Genomic DNA, 13,718 nt, shown 5'->3' with positions numbered 1-13,718 from the left:
TGCTGATGGCGGGGTGGAGGAACAGAAGCCTCCAGCAGCTGATGGCGGGGTGCAGGAGCAGCAGCCAGCCTCCAGCAGCTGGTGGCGGGGTGGAGGAGCAGAAGCCAGCCTCCAGCAGCTGATGGCGGGGTGGAGGAACAGAAGCCTCCAGCAGCTGATGGCGGGGTGCAGGAGCTGCAGCCAGCCTCCAGCTGCTGATGGCGGGGTGGAGGAACAGAAGCCTCCAGCAGCTGATGGCGGGGTGCAGGAGCTGCAGCCAGCCTCCAGCAGCTGATGGCGGGGTGCAGGAGCTGCAGCCAGCCTCCAGCAGCTGATGGCGGGGTGCAGGAGCTGCAGGCAGCCTCCAGCAGCTGATGGCGGGGTGCAGGAGCTGCAGGCAGCCTCCAGCAGCTGATGGCGGGGTGGAGGAGCTGCAGCCAGCCTCCAGCAGGTCATGTTGGGGTGGAGGAGCAGCAGCCAGCCTCCAGCAGCTGATGGCGGGGTGCAGGAGCTGCAGGCAGCCTCCAGCAGCTGATGGCGGGGTGCAGGAGCTGCAGCCAGCCTCCAGCTGGTGATGGCGGGGTGGAGGAGCAGCAGCCAGCCTCCAGCAGCCAGCCTCCAGCTGCTGATGGCGGGGTGGAGGAAAAGAAGCCTCCAGCAGCTGATGGCGGGGTGCAGGAGCAGCAGCCAGCCTCCAGCAGCTGGTGGCGGGGTGGAGGAGCTGCATCCAGCCTCCAGCAGCTGATGGCGGGGTGGAGGAGCTGCAGCCAGCCTCCAGCAGGTCATGGTGGGGTGGAGGAGCAGCAGCCAGCCTCCAGCAGCTGATGGCGGGGTGCAGGAGCAGCAGCCAGCCTCCAGCAGCTGATGGCCGGGTGCAGGAGCTGCAGGCAGCCTCCAGCAGCTGATGGCGGGGTGCTGGAGCTGCAGCCAGCCTCCAGCTGGTGATGGCGGGGTGGAGGAGAAGCAGCCGGCCTCCAGCAGCCAGCCTCCAGCTGCTGATGGCGGGGTGGAGGAACAGAAGCCTCCAGCAGCTGATGGCGGGGTGCAGGAGCAGCAGCCAGCCTCCAGCAGCTGGTGGCGGGGTGGAGGAGCAGAAGCCAGCCTCCAGCAGCTGATGGCGGGGTGGAGGAGCTGCAGCCAGCCTCCAGCAGCTGATGGCGGGTTGCAGGAGCTGCAGCCAGCCTCCAGCAGCTGATGGCGGGGTGCAGGAGCAGCAGCCAGCCTCCAGCAGCTGATGGCGGGGTGCAGGAGCTCCAGGCAGCCTCCAGCAGCTGATGGCGGGGTGCAGGAGCTCCAGGCAGCCTCCAGCAGCTGATGGCGGGGTGCAGGAGCTGCAGCCAGCCTCCAGCTGGTGATGGCGGGGTAAAGGAGCAGCAGCCAGCCTCCAGCAGCCAGCCTCCAGCTGCTGATGGCGGGTGGAGGAACAGAAGCCTCCAGCAGCTGATGGCGGGGTGCAGGAGCTGCAGGCAGCCTCCAGCAGCTGATGGCGGGGTGCAGGAGCTGCAGGCAGCCTCCAGCAGCTGATGGCGGGGTGGAGGAGGTGCAGCCAGCCTCCAGCAGGTCATGGTGGGGTGTAGGAGCAGCAGCCAGCCTCCAGCAGCTGATGGCGGGATGCAGGAGCAGCAGCCAGCCTCCAGCAGCTGATGGCGGGGTGCAGGAGCTGCAGCCAGCCTCCAGCTGGTGATGGCGGGGTGGAGGAGCAGCAGCCTGCCTCCAGCAGCCAGCCTCCAGCTGCTGATGGCGGGGTGGAGGAGCAGAAGCCTCCAGCAGCTGATGGCGGGGTGCAGGAGATCCAGGCAGCCTGCAGCAGCTGATGGCGGGGTGCAGGAGCTGCAGCCAGCCTCCAGCTGGTGATGGCGGGGTGGAGGAGCAGCAGCCAGCCTCCAGCAGCTGATGGCGGGGTGCAGGAGCTGCAGCCAGCCTCCAGCAGCTGATGGCGGGGTGCAGGAGCTGCAGCCAGCCTCCAGCAGGTCATGGTGGGGTGGAGGAGCAGCAGCCAGCCTCCAGCAGCTGATGGCGGGGTGCAGGAGTTGCAGGCAGCCTCCAGCAGCTGATGGCGGGGTGCAGGAGCTGCAGCCAGCCTCCAGCTGGTGATGGCGGGGTGGAGGAGCAGCAGCCAGGGTCCAGCAGCCAGCCTCCAGCTGCTGATGGCGGGGTGGAGGAACAGAAGCCTCCAGCAGCTGATGGCGGGGTGCAGGAGCTCCAGGCAGCCTCCAGCAGCTGATGGCGGGGTGCAGGAGCTGCAGCCAGCCTCCAGCTGGTGACGGCGGGGTGGAGGAGCAGCAGCCAGCCTCCAGCTGCTGATGGCGGGGTGGAGGAACAGAAGCCTCCAGCAGCTGATGGCGGGGTGCAGGAGCAGCAGCCAGCCTCCAGCAGCTGATGGCGGGGTGCAGGAGCTGCAGGCAGCCTCCAGCAGCTGATGGCGGGGTGCTGGAGCTGCAGCCAGCCTCCAGCTGGTGATGGCGGGGTGGAGGAGCAGCAGCCGGCCTCCAGCAGCCAGCCTCCAGCTGCTGATGGCGGGGTGGAGGAACAGAAGCCTCCAGCAGCTGATGGCGGGGTGGAGGAGCTGCAGCCAGCCTCCAGCAGCTGATGGCGGGGTGCAGGAGCTGCAGCCAGCCTCCAGCAGGTCATGGTGGGGTGGAGGAGCAGCAGCCAGCCTCCAGCAGCTGATGGCGGGGTGCAGGAGCAGCAGCCAGCCTCCAGCAGCTGATGGCGGGGTGGAGGAGCTGCAGCCAGCCTCCAGCAGGTCATGGTGGGGTGGAGGAGCAGCAGCCAGCCTCCAGCAGCTGATGGCGGGGTGCAGGAGCAGCAGCCAGCCTCCAGCAGCTGATGGCGGGTAGCAGGAGTTGCAGGCAGCCTCCAGCAGCTGATGGCGGGGTGCAGGAGCTGCAGCCAGCCTCCAGCTGGTGATGGCGGGGTGGAGGAGCAGCAGCCAGGGTCCAGCAGCCAGCCTCCAGCTGCTGATGGCGGGGTGGAGGAACAGAAGCCTCCAGCAGCTGATGGCGGGGTGCAGGAGCTCCAGGCAGCCTCCAGCAGCTGATGGCGGGGTGCAGGAGCTGCAGCCAGCCTCCAGCTGGTGATGGCGGGGTGGAGGAGCAGCAGCCAGCCTCTAGCAGCCAGCCTCCAGCTGCTGATGGCGGGGTGGAGGAACAGAAGCCTCCAGCAGCTGATGGCGGGGTGCAGGAGCAGCAGCCAGCCTCCAGCAGCTGGTGGCGGGGTGGAGGAGCAGAAGCCAGCCTCCAGCAGCTGATGGCGGGGTGGAGGAACAGAAGCCTCCAGCAGCTGATGGCGGGGTGCAGGAGCTCCAGGCAGCCTCCAGCAGCTGATGGCGGGGTGCAGGAGCTGCAGCAAGCCTCCAGCAGCCAGCCTCCAGCTGCTGATGGCGGGGTGGAGGAACAGAAGCCTCCAGCAGCTGATGGCGGGGTGCAGGAGCTCCAGGCAGCCTCCAGCAGCTGATGGCGGGGTGCAGGAGCTGCAGCCAAACTCCAGCTGGTGATGGCGGGGTGGAGGAGCAGCAGCCAGCCTCCAGCTGCTGATGGCGGGGTGGAGGAACAGAAGCCTCCAGCAGCTGATGGCGGGGTGCAGGAGCTCCAGGCAGCCTCCAGCAGCTGATGGCGGGGTGCAGGAGCTGCAGCCAGCCTCCAGCTGGTGATGGCGGGGTGGAGGAGCAGCAGCCAGCCTCCAGCTGGTGATGGCAGGGGTGGAGGAGCAGCAGCCATCCTCCAGCAGCCAGCCTCCAGCTGCTGATGGCGGGGTGGAGGAACAGAAGCCTCCAGCAGCTGATGGCGGGGTGCAGGAGCAGCAGCCAGCCTCCAGCAGCTGGTGGCGGGGTGGAGGAGCAGAAGCCAGCCTCCAGCAGCTGATGGCGGGGTGCAGGAGCTGCAGGCAAACTCCAGCAGCTGATGGCGGGGTGCAGGAGCTGCAGGCAGCCTCCAGCAGATGATGGCGGGGTGGAGGAGCTGCAGCCAGCCTCCAGCAGGTCATGGTGGGGTGGAGGAGCAGCAGCCAGCCTCCAGCAGCTGATGGCGGGGTGCAGGAGCAGCAGCCAGCCTCCAGCAGCTGATGGCGGGGTGCAGGAGCTGCAGGCAGCCTCCAGCAGCTGATGGCGGGATGCTGGAGCTGCAGCCAGCCTCCAGCTGGTGATGGCGGGGTGGAGGAGAAGCAGCCGGCCTCCAGCAGCCAGCCTCCAGCTGCTGATGGCGGGGTGGAGGAACAGAAGCCTCCAGCAGCTGATGGCGGGGTGCAGGAGCAGCAGCCAGCCTCCAGCAGCTGATGGCGGGGTGCAGGAGCTGCAGGCAGCCTCCAGCAGCTGATGGCGGGATGCTGGAGCTGCAGCCAGCCTCCAGCTGGTGATGGCGGGGTGGAGGAGAAGCAGCCGGCCTCCAGCAGCCAGCCTCCAGCTGCTGATGGCGGGGTGGAGGAACAGAAGCCTCCAGCAGCTGATGGCGGGGTGCAGGAGCAGCAGCCAGCCTCCAGCAGCTGGTGGCGGGGTGGAGGAGCTGCAGCCAGCCTCCAGCAGCTGATGGCGGGGTGCAGAAGCAGCAGCCAGCCTCCAGCAGCTGATGGCGGGGTGCAGGAGCTCCAGGCAGCCTCCAGCAGCTGATGGCGGGGTGCAGGAGCTGCAGCCAGCCTCCAGCTGGTGATGGCGGGGTAAAGGAGCAGCAGCCAGCCTCCAGCTGCTGATGGCGGGGTGGAGGAACAGAAGCCTCCAGCAGCTGATGGCGGGGTGCAAGAGCTGCAGGCAGCCTCCAGCAGCTGATGGCGGGGTGCAGGAGCTGCAGGCAGCCTCCAGCAGCTGATGGCGGGGTGGAGGAGGTGCAGCCAGCCTCCAGCAGGTCATGGTGGGGTGGAGGAGCAGCAGCCAGCCTCCAGCAGCTGATGGCGGGGTGCAGGAGTAGCAGCCAGCCTCCAGCAGCTGATGGCGGGGTGCAGGAGCTGCAGGCAGCCTCCAGCAGCTGATGGCGGGGTGCAGGAGCTGCAGCCAGCCTCCAGCTGGTGATGGCGGGGTGGAGGAGCAGCAGCCTGCCTCCAGCAGCCAGCCTCCAGCTGCTGATGGCGGGGTGGAGGAGCAGAAGCCTCCAGCAGGTGATGGCGGGGTGCAGGAGCTCCAGGCAGCCTGCAGCAGCTGATGGCGGGGTGCAGGAGCTGCAGCCAGCCTCCAGCTGGTGATGGCGGGGTGGAGGAGCAGCAGCCAGCCTCCAGCAGCCAGCCTCCAGCAGCTGATGTCGGGGTGCAGGAGCTGCAGCCAGCCTCCAGCTGGTGATGGCGGGGTGGAGGAGCAGCAGCCAGCCTCCAGCAGCCAGCCTCCAGCTACTGATGGCGGGGTGGAGGAACAGAAGCCTCCAGCAGCTGATGGCGGGGTGCAGGAGCAGCAGCCAGCCTCCAGCAGCTGGTGGCGGGGTGGAGGAGCAGAAGCCAGCCTCCAGCAGCTGATGGCGGGGTGGAGGAGCTGCAGCCAGCCTCCAGCAGCTGATGGCGGGGTGCAGGAGCTGCAGGCAGCCTCCAGCAGCTGGTGGCGGGGTGGAGGAGCAGAAGCCAGCCTCCAGCAGCTGATGGCGGGGTGGAGGAGCTGCAGCCAGCCTCCAGCAGCTCATGGCGGGGTGCAGGAGCTGCAGGCAGCCTCCAGCAGCTGATGGCGGGGTGGAGGAACAGAAGCCTCCAGCAGCTGATGGCGGGGTGCAGGAGCTCCAGGCAGCCTCCAGCAGCTGATGGCGGGGTGCAGGAGCTGCAGCCAGCCTCCAGCTGGTGACGGCGGGGTGGAGGAGCAGCAGCCAGCCTCCAGCTGCTGATGGCGGGGTGGAGGAACAGAAGCCTCCAGCAGCTGATGGCGGGGTGCAGGAGCAGCAGCCAGCCTCCAGCAGCTGGTGGCGGGGTGGAGGAGCAGAAGCCAGCCTCCAGCAGCTGATGGCGGGGTGGAGGAACAGAAGCCTCCAGCAGCTGATGGCGGGGTGCAGGAGCTGCAGCCAGCCTCCAGCTGCTGATGGCGGGGTGGAGGAACAGAAGCCTCCAGCAGCTGATGGCGGGGTGCAGGAGCTGCAGCCAGCCTCCAGCAGCTGATGGCGGGGTGCAGGAGCTGCAGCCAGCCTCCAGCAGCTGATGGCGGGGTGCAGGAGCTGCAGGCAGCCTCCAGCAGCTGATGGCGGGGTGCAGGAGCTGCAGGCAGCCTCCAGCAGCTGATGGCGGGGTGGAGGAGCTGCAGCCAGCCTCCAGCAGGTCATGTTGGGGTGGAGGAGCAGCAGCCAGCCTCCAGCAGCTGATGGCGGGGTGCAGGAGCTGCAGGCAGCCTCCAGCAGCTGATGGCGGGGTGCAGGAGCTGCAGCCAGCCTCCAGCTGGTGATGGCGGGGTGGAGGAGCAGCAGCCAGCCTCCAGCAGCCAGCCTCCAGCTGCTGATGGCGGGGTGGAGGAAAAGAAGCCTCCAGCAGCTGATGGCGGGGTGCAGGAGCAGCAGCCAGCCTCCAGCAGCTGGTGGCGGGGTGGAGGAGCTGCATCCAGCCTCCAGCAGCTGATGGCGGGGTGGAGGAGCTGCAGCCAGCCTCCAGCAGGTCATGGTGGGGTGGAGGAGCAGCAGCCAGCCTCCAGCAGCTGATGGCGGGGTGCAGGAGCAGCAGCCAGCCTCCAGCAGCTGATGGCCGGGTGCAGGAGCTGCAGGCAGCCTCCAGCAGCTGATGGCGGGGTGCTGGAGCTGCAGCCAGCCTCCAGCTGGTGATGGCGGGGTGGAGGAGAAGCAGCCGGCCTCCAGCAGCCAGCCTCCAGCTGCTGATGGCGGGGTGGAGGAACAGAAGCCTCCAGCAGCTGATGGCGGGGTGCAGGAGCAGCAGCCAGCCTCCAGCAGCTGGTGGCGGGGTGGAGGAGCAGAAGCCAGCCTCCAGCAGCTGATGGCGGGGTGGAGGAGCTGCAGCCAGCCTCCAGCAGCTGATGGCGGGTTGCAGGAGCTGCAGCCAGCCTCCAGCAGCTGATGGCGGGGTGCAGGAGCAGCAGCCAGCCTCCAGCAGCTGATGGCGGGGTGCAGGAGCTCCAGGCAGCCTCCAGCAGCTGATGGCGGGGTGCAGGAGCTCCAGGCAGCCTCCAGCAGCTGATGGCGGGGTGCAGGAGCTGCAGCCAGCCTCCAGCTGGTGATGGCGGGGTAAAGGAGCAGCAGCCAGCCTCCAGCAGCCAGCCTCCAGCTGCTGATGGCGGGTGGAGGAACAGAAGCCTCCAGCAGCTGATGGCGGGGTGCAGGAGCTGCAGGCAGCCTCCAGCAGCTGATGGCGGGGTGCAGGAGCTGCAGGCAGCCTCCAGCAGCTGATGGCGGGGTGGAGGAGGTGCAGCCAGCCTCCAGCAGGTCATGGTGGGGTGTAGGAGCAGCAGCCAGCCTCCAGCAGCTGATGGCGGGATGCAGGAGCAGCAGCCAGCCTCCAGCAGCTGATGGCGGGGTGCAGGAGCTGCAGCCAGCCTCCAGCTGGTGATGGCGGGGTGGAGGAGCAGCAGCCTGCCTCCAGCAGCCAGCCTCCAGCTGCTGATGGCGGGGTGGAGGAGCAGAAGCCTCCAGCAGCTGATGGCGGGGTGCAGGAGATCCAGGCAGCCTGCAGCAGCTGATGGCGGGGTGCAGGAGCTGCAGCCAGCCTCCAGCTGGTGATGGCGGGGTGGAGGAGCAGCAGCCAGCCTCCAGCAGCTGATGGCGGGGTGCAGGAGCTGCAGCCAGCCTCCAGCAGCTGATGGCGGGGTGCAGGAGCTGCAGCCAGCCTCCAGCAGGTCATGGTGGGGTGGAGGAGCAGCAGCCAGCCTCCAGCAGCTGATGGCGGGGTGCAGGAGTTGCAGGCAGCCTCCAGCAGCTGATGGCGGGGTGCAGGAGCTGCAGCCAGCCTCCAGCTGGTGATGGCGGGGTGGAGGAGCAGCAGCCAGGGTCCAGCAGCCAGCCTCCAGCTGCTGATGGCGGGGTGGAGGAACAGAAGCCTCCAGCAGCTGATGGCGGGGTGCAGGAGCTCCAGGCAGCCTCCAGCAGCTGATGGCGGGGTGCAGGAGCTGCAGCCAGCCTCCAGCTGGTGACGGCGGGGTGGAGGAGCAGCAGCCAGCCTCCAGCTGCTGATGGCGGGGTGGAGGAACAGAAGCCTCCAGCAGCTGATGGCGGGGTGCAGGAGCAGCAGCCAGCCTCCAGCAGCTGGTGGCGGGGTGGAGGAGCAGAAGCCAGCCTCCAGCAGCTGATGGCGGGGTGGAGGAACAGAAGCCTCCAGCAGCTGATGGCGGGGTGCAGGAGCTGCAGCCAGCCTCCAGCTGCTGATGGCGGGGTGGAGGAACAGAAGCCTCCAGCAGCTGATGGCGGGGTGCAGGAGCTGCAGCCAGCCTCCAGCAGCTGATGGCGGGGTGCAGGAGCTGCAGGCAGCCTCCAGCAGCTGATGGCGGGGTGCAGGAGCTGCAGGCAGCCTCCAGCAGCTGATGGCGGGGTGGAGGAGCTGCAGCCAGCCTACAGCAGGTCATGTTGGGGTGGAGGAGCAGCAGCCAGCCTCCAGCAGCTGATGGCGGGGTGCAGGAGCTGCAGGCAGCCTCCAGCAGCTGATGGCGGGGTGCAGGAGCTGCAGCCAGCCTCCAGCTGGTGATGGCGGGGTGGAGGAGCAGCAGCCAGCCTCCAGCAGCCAGCCTCCAGCTGCTGATGGCGGGGTGGAGGAAAAGAAGCCTCCAGCAGCTGATGGCGGGGTGCAGGAGCAGCAGCCAGCCTCCAGCAGCTGGTGGCGGGGTGGAGGAGCTGCATCCAGCCTCCAGCAGCTGATGGCGGGGTGGAGGAGCTGCAGCCAGCCTCCAGCAGCTGATGGCGGGGTGCAGGAGCTGCAGCCAGCCTCCAGCTGGTGATGGCGGGATGGAGGAGCAGCAGCAAGCCTCCAGCAGCCAGCCTCCAGCTGCTGATGGCGGGGTGGAGGAACAGAAGCCTCCAGCAGCTGATGGCGGGGTGCAGGAGCAGCAGCCAGCCTCCAGCAGCTGGTGGCGGGGTGGAGGAGCAGAAGCCAGCCTCCAGCAGCTGATGGCGGGATGGAGGAGCTGCAGCCAGCCTCCAGCAGCTGATGGCGGGGTGCAGGAGCTGCAGGCAGCCTCCAGCAGCTGATGGCGGGGTGCAGGAGCTGCAGGCAGCCTCCAGCAGCTGATGGCGGGGTGGAGGAGCTGCAGCCAGCCTCCAGCAGGTCATGGTGGGGCGGAGGAGCAGCAGCCAGCCTCCAGCAGCTGATGGCGGGGGGCAGGAGCAGCAGGCAGCCTCCAGCAGCTGATGGCGGGGTGCAGGAGCTGCAGCCACCCTCCAGCTGGTGATGGCGGGGTGGAGGAGCAGCAGCCAGCCTCCAGCTGCTGATGGCGGGGTGGAGGAACAGAAGCCTCCAGCAGCTCATGGCGGGGTTCAGGAGCTGCAGCCAGCCTCCAGCTGGTGATGGCGGGGTGGAGGAGCAGCAGCCAGCCTCCAGCAGCCAGCCTCCAGCTGCTGATGGCGGGGTGGAGGAACAGAAGCCTCCAGCAGCTTATGACGGGGTGCAGGAGCAGCAGCCAGCCTCCAGCAGCTGGTGGCGGGGTGGAGGAGCAGAAGCCAGCCTCCAGCAGCTGATGGCAGGGTGGAGGAGCTGCAGCCAGCCTCCAGCAGCTGATGGCGGGGTGCAGGAGCTGCAGGCAGCCTCCAGCAGCTGATGGCGGGGTGCAGGAGCTTCAGGCAGCCTCCAGCAGCTAATGGCGGGGTGGAGGAGGTGCAGCCAGCCTCCAGCAGGTCATGGTGGGGTGGAGGAGAAGCAGCCAGCCTCCAGCAGCTGATGGCGGGGTGCAGGAGCTGCAGCCAGCCTCCAGCTGGTGATGGCGGGGTGGAGGAGCAGCAGCCTGCCTCCAGCAGCCAGCCTCCAGCTGCTGATGGCGGGGTGGAGGAGCAGAAGCCTCCAGCAGCTGATGGCGGGGTGCAGGAGCTCCAGGCAGCCTGCAGCAGCTGATGGCGGGGTGCAGGAGCTGCAGCCAGCCTCCAGCTGGTGATGGCGGGGTGGAGGAGCAGCAGCCAGCCTCCAGCAGCCAGCCTCCAGCTGCTGATGGCGGGGTGGAGGAACAGAAGCCTCCAGCAGCTGATGGCGGGGTGCAGGAGCTGCAGCCAGCCTCCAGCTGGTGATGGCGGGGTGGAGGAGCAGCAGCCAGCCTCCAGCAGCCAGCCTCCAGCTGCTGATGGCGGGGTGGAGGAACAGAAGCCTCCAGCAGCTGATGGCGGGGTGGAGGAGCTGCAGCCAGCCTCCAGCAGCTGATGGCGGGGTGGAGGAGCTGCAGCCAGCCTCCAGCAGCTGATGGCGGGGTGGAGGAGCTGCAGCCAGCCTCCAGCAGCTGATGGCGGGGTGGAGGAGCTGCAGCCAGCCTCCAGCAGCTGATGGCGGGGTGGAGGAGCTGCAGCCAGCCTCCAGCAGCTGATGGCGGGGTGCAGGAGCTGCAGGCAGCATCCAGCAGCTCATGGCGGGGTGCAGGAGCTGCAGGCAGCCTCCAGCAGCTGATGGCGGGGTGGATGAGCTGCAGCTAGCCTCCAGCAGGTCATGGTGGGGTGGAGGAGCAGCAGCCAGGGTCCAGCAGCCAGCCTCCAGCTGCTGATGGCGGGGTGGAGGAACAGAAGCCTCCAGCAGCTGATGGCGGGGTGCAGGAGCTCCAGGCAGCCTCCAGCAGCTGATGGCGGGGTGCAGGAGCTGCAGCCAGCCTCCAGCTGGTGATGGCGGGGTGGAGGAGCAGCAGCCAGCCTCCAGCTGCTGATGGCGGGGTGGAGGAACAGAAGCCTCCAGCAGCTGATGGCGGGGTGCAGGAGCAGCAGCCAGCCTCCAGCAGCTGGTGGCGGGGTGGAGGAGCAGAAGCCAGCCTCCAGCAGCTGATGGCGGGGTGGAGGAACAGAAGCCTCCAGCAGCTGATGGCGGGGTGCAGGAGCTCCAGGCAGCCTCCAGCAGCTGATGGCGGGGTGCAGGAGCTGCAGCCAGCCTCCAGCAGCCAGCCTCCAGCTGCTGATGGCGGGGTGGAGGAACAGAAGCCTCCAGCAGCTGATGGCGGGGTGCAGGAGCTGCAGCCAGCCTCCAGCTGGTGATGGCGGGTTGGAGGAGCAGCAGCCAGCCTCCAGCTGGTGATGGCGGGGTGGAGGAGCAGCAGCCAGCCTCCAGCAGCCAGCCTCCAGCTGCTGATGGCGGGGTGGAGGAACAGAAGCCTCCAGCAGCTGATGGCGGGGTGCAGGAGCAGCAGCCAGCCTCCAGCAGCTGGTGGCGGGGTGGAGGAGCAGAAGCCAGCCTCCAGCAGCTGATGGCGGGGTGGAGGAGCTGCAGCCAGCCTCCAGCAGCTGATGGCGGGGTGCAGGAGCTGCAGGCAGCCTCCAGCAGGTGATGGCGGGGTGCAGGAGCTGCAGGCAGCCTCCAGCAGCTGATGGCGGGGTGGAGGAGCTGCAGCCAGCCTCCAGCAGGTCATGGTGGGGTGGAGGAGCAGCAGCCAGCCTCCAGCAGCTGATGGCGGGGTGCAGGAGCAGCAGCCAGCCTCCAGCAGCTGATGGCGGGGTGCAGGAGCTGCAGGCAGCCTCCAGCAGCTGATGGCGGGGTGCTGGAGCTGCAGCCAGCCTCCAGCTGGTGATGGCGGGGTGGAGGAGCAGCAGCCGGCCTCCAGCAGCCAGCCTCCAGCTGCTGATGGCGGGGTGGAGGAACAGAAGCCTCCAGCAGCTGATGGCGGGGTGGAGGAGCTGCAGCCAGCCTCCAGCAGCTGATGGCGGGGTGCAGGAGCTGCAGCCAGCCTCCAGCAGGTCATGGTGGGGTGGAGGAGCAGCAGCCAGCCTCCAGCAGCTGATGGCGGGGTGCAGGAGCAGCAGCCAGCCTCCAGCAGCTGATGGCGGGGTGGAGGAGCTGCAGCCAGCCTCCAGCAGGTCATGGTGGGGTGGAGGAGCAGCAGCCAGCCTCCAGCAGCTGATGGCGGGGTGCAGGAGCAGCAGCCAGCCTCCAGCAGCTGATGGCGGGTTGCAGGAGTTGCAGGCAGCCTCCAGCAGCTGATGGCGGGGTGCAGGAGCTGCAGCCAGCCTCCAGCTGGTGATGGCGGGGTGGAGGAGCAGCAGCCAGGGTCCAGCAGCCAGCCTCCAGCTGCTGATGGCGGGGTGGAGGAACAGAAGCCTCCAGCAGCTGATGGTGGGGTGCAGGAGCTCCAGGCAGCCTCCAGCAGCTGATGGCGGGGTGCAGGAGCTGCAGCCAGCCTCCAGCTGGTGATGGCGGGGTGGAGGAGCAGCAGCCAGCCTCTAGCAGCCAGCCTCCAGCTGCTGATGGCGGGGTGGAGGAACAGAAGCCTCCAGCAGCTGATGGCGGGGTGCAGGAGCAGCAGCCAGCCTCCAGCAGCTGGTGGCGGGGTGGAGCAGCAGAAGCCAGCCTCCAGCAGCTGATGGCGGGGTGGAGGAACAGAAGCCTCCAGCAGCTGATGGCGGGGTGCAGGAGCTCCAGGCAGCCTCCAGCAGCTGATGGCGGGGTGCAGGAGCTGCAGCCAGCCTCCAGCAGCCAGCCTCCAGCTGCTGATGGCGGGGTGGAGGAACAGAAGCCTCCAGCAGCTGATGGCGGGGTGCAGGAGCTCCAGGCAGCCTCCAGCAGCTGATGGCGGGGTGCAGGAGCTGCAGCCAGCCTCCAGCTGGTGATGGCGGGGTGGAGGAGCAGCAGCCAGCCTCCAGCTGGTGATGGCAGGTTGGAGGAACAGAAGCCTCCAGCAGCTGATGGCGGGGTGCAGGAGCAGCAGCCAGCCTCCAGCAGCTGGTGGCGGGGTGGAGGAGCAGAAGCCAGCCTCCAGCAGCTGATGGCGGGGTGCAGGAGCTGCAGGCAGCCTCCTGCAGCTGATGGCGGGGTGCAGGAGCTGCAGGCAGCCTCCTGCAGCTGATGGCGGGGTGCAGGAGCTGCAGGCAGCCTCCAGCAGATGATGGCGGGGTGGAGGAGCTGCAGCCAGCCTCCAGCAGGTCATGGTGGGGTGGAGGAGCAGCAGCCAGCCTCCAGCAGCTGATGGCGGGGTGCAGGAGCAGCAGCCAGCCTCCAGCAGCTGATGGCGGGGTGCAGGAGCTCCAGGCAGCCTCCAGCAGCTGATGGCGGGGAGCAGGAGCTGCAGCCAGCCTCCAGCTGGTGATGGCGGGGTAAAGGAGCAGCAGCCAGCCTCCAGCAGCTGATGGCGGGGTGGAGGAACAGAAGCCTCCAGCAGCTGATGGCGGGGTGCAGGAGCTGCAGGCAGCCTCCAGCAGCTGATGGCGGGGTGCAGGAGCTGCAGGCAGCCTCCAGCAGCTGATGGCGGGGTGCAGGAGCTGCAGGCAGCCTCCAGCAGCTGATGGCGGGGTGGAGGAGGTGCAGCCAGCCTCCAGCAGGTCATGGTGGGGTGGAGGAGCAGCAGCCAGCCTCCAGCAGCTGATGGCGGGGTGCAGGAGCAGCAGCCAGCCTCCAGCAGCTGATGGCGGGGTGCAGGAGCTGCAGGCAGCCTCCAGCAGCTGATGGCGGGGTGCAGGAGCTGCAGCCAGCCTCCAGCTGGTGATGGCGGGGTGGAGGAGCAGCAGCCTGCCTCCAGCAGCCAGCCTCCAGCTGCTGATGGCGGGGTGGAGGAGCTGCAGCCAGCCTCCAGCAGCTGGTGGCGGGGTGGAGGAGCAGAAGCCAGCCTCCAGCAGCTGATGGCGGGATGGAGGAGCTGCAGCCAGCCTCCAGCAGCTGATGGCGGGGTGCAGGAGCTGCAGGCAGCCTCCAGCAGCTGATGGCGGGGTGCAGGAGCTGCAGGCAGCCTCCAGCAGCTGATGGCG

The sequence above is a fragment of the Nothobranchius furzeri genome, unplaced genomic scaffold, assembly GCF_043380555.1.
Source record: "Nothobranchius furzeri strain GRZ-AD unplaced genomic scaffold, NfurGRZ-RIMD1 Scf022, whole genome shotgun sequence".
In the NCBI taxonomy this organism is placed as follows: domain Eukaryota; kingdom Metazoa; phylum Chordata; class Actinopteri; order Cyprinodontiformes; family Nothobranchiidae; genus Nothobranchius; species Nothobranchius furzeri.
This window is presented reverse-complemented; position numbering follows the sequence as displayed.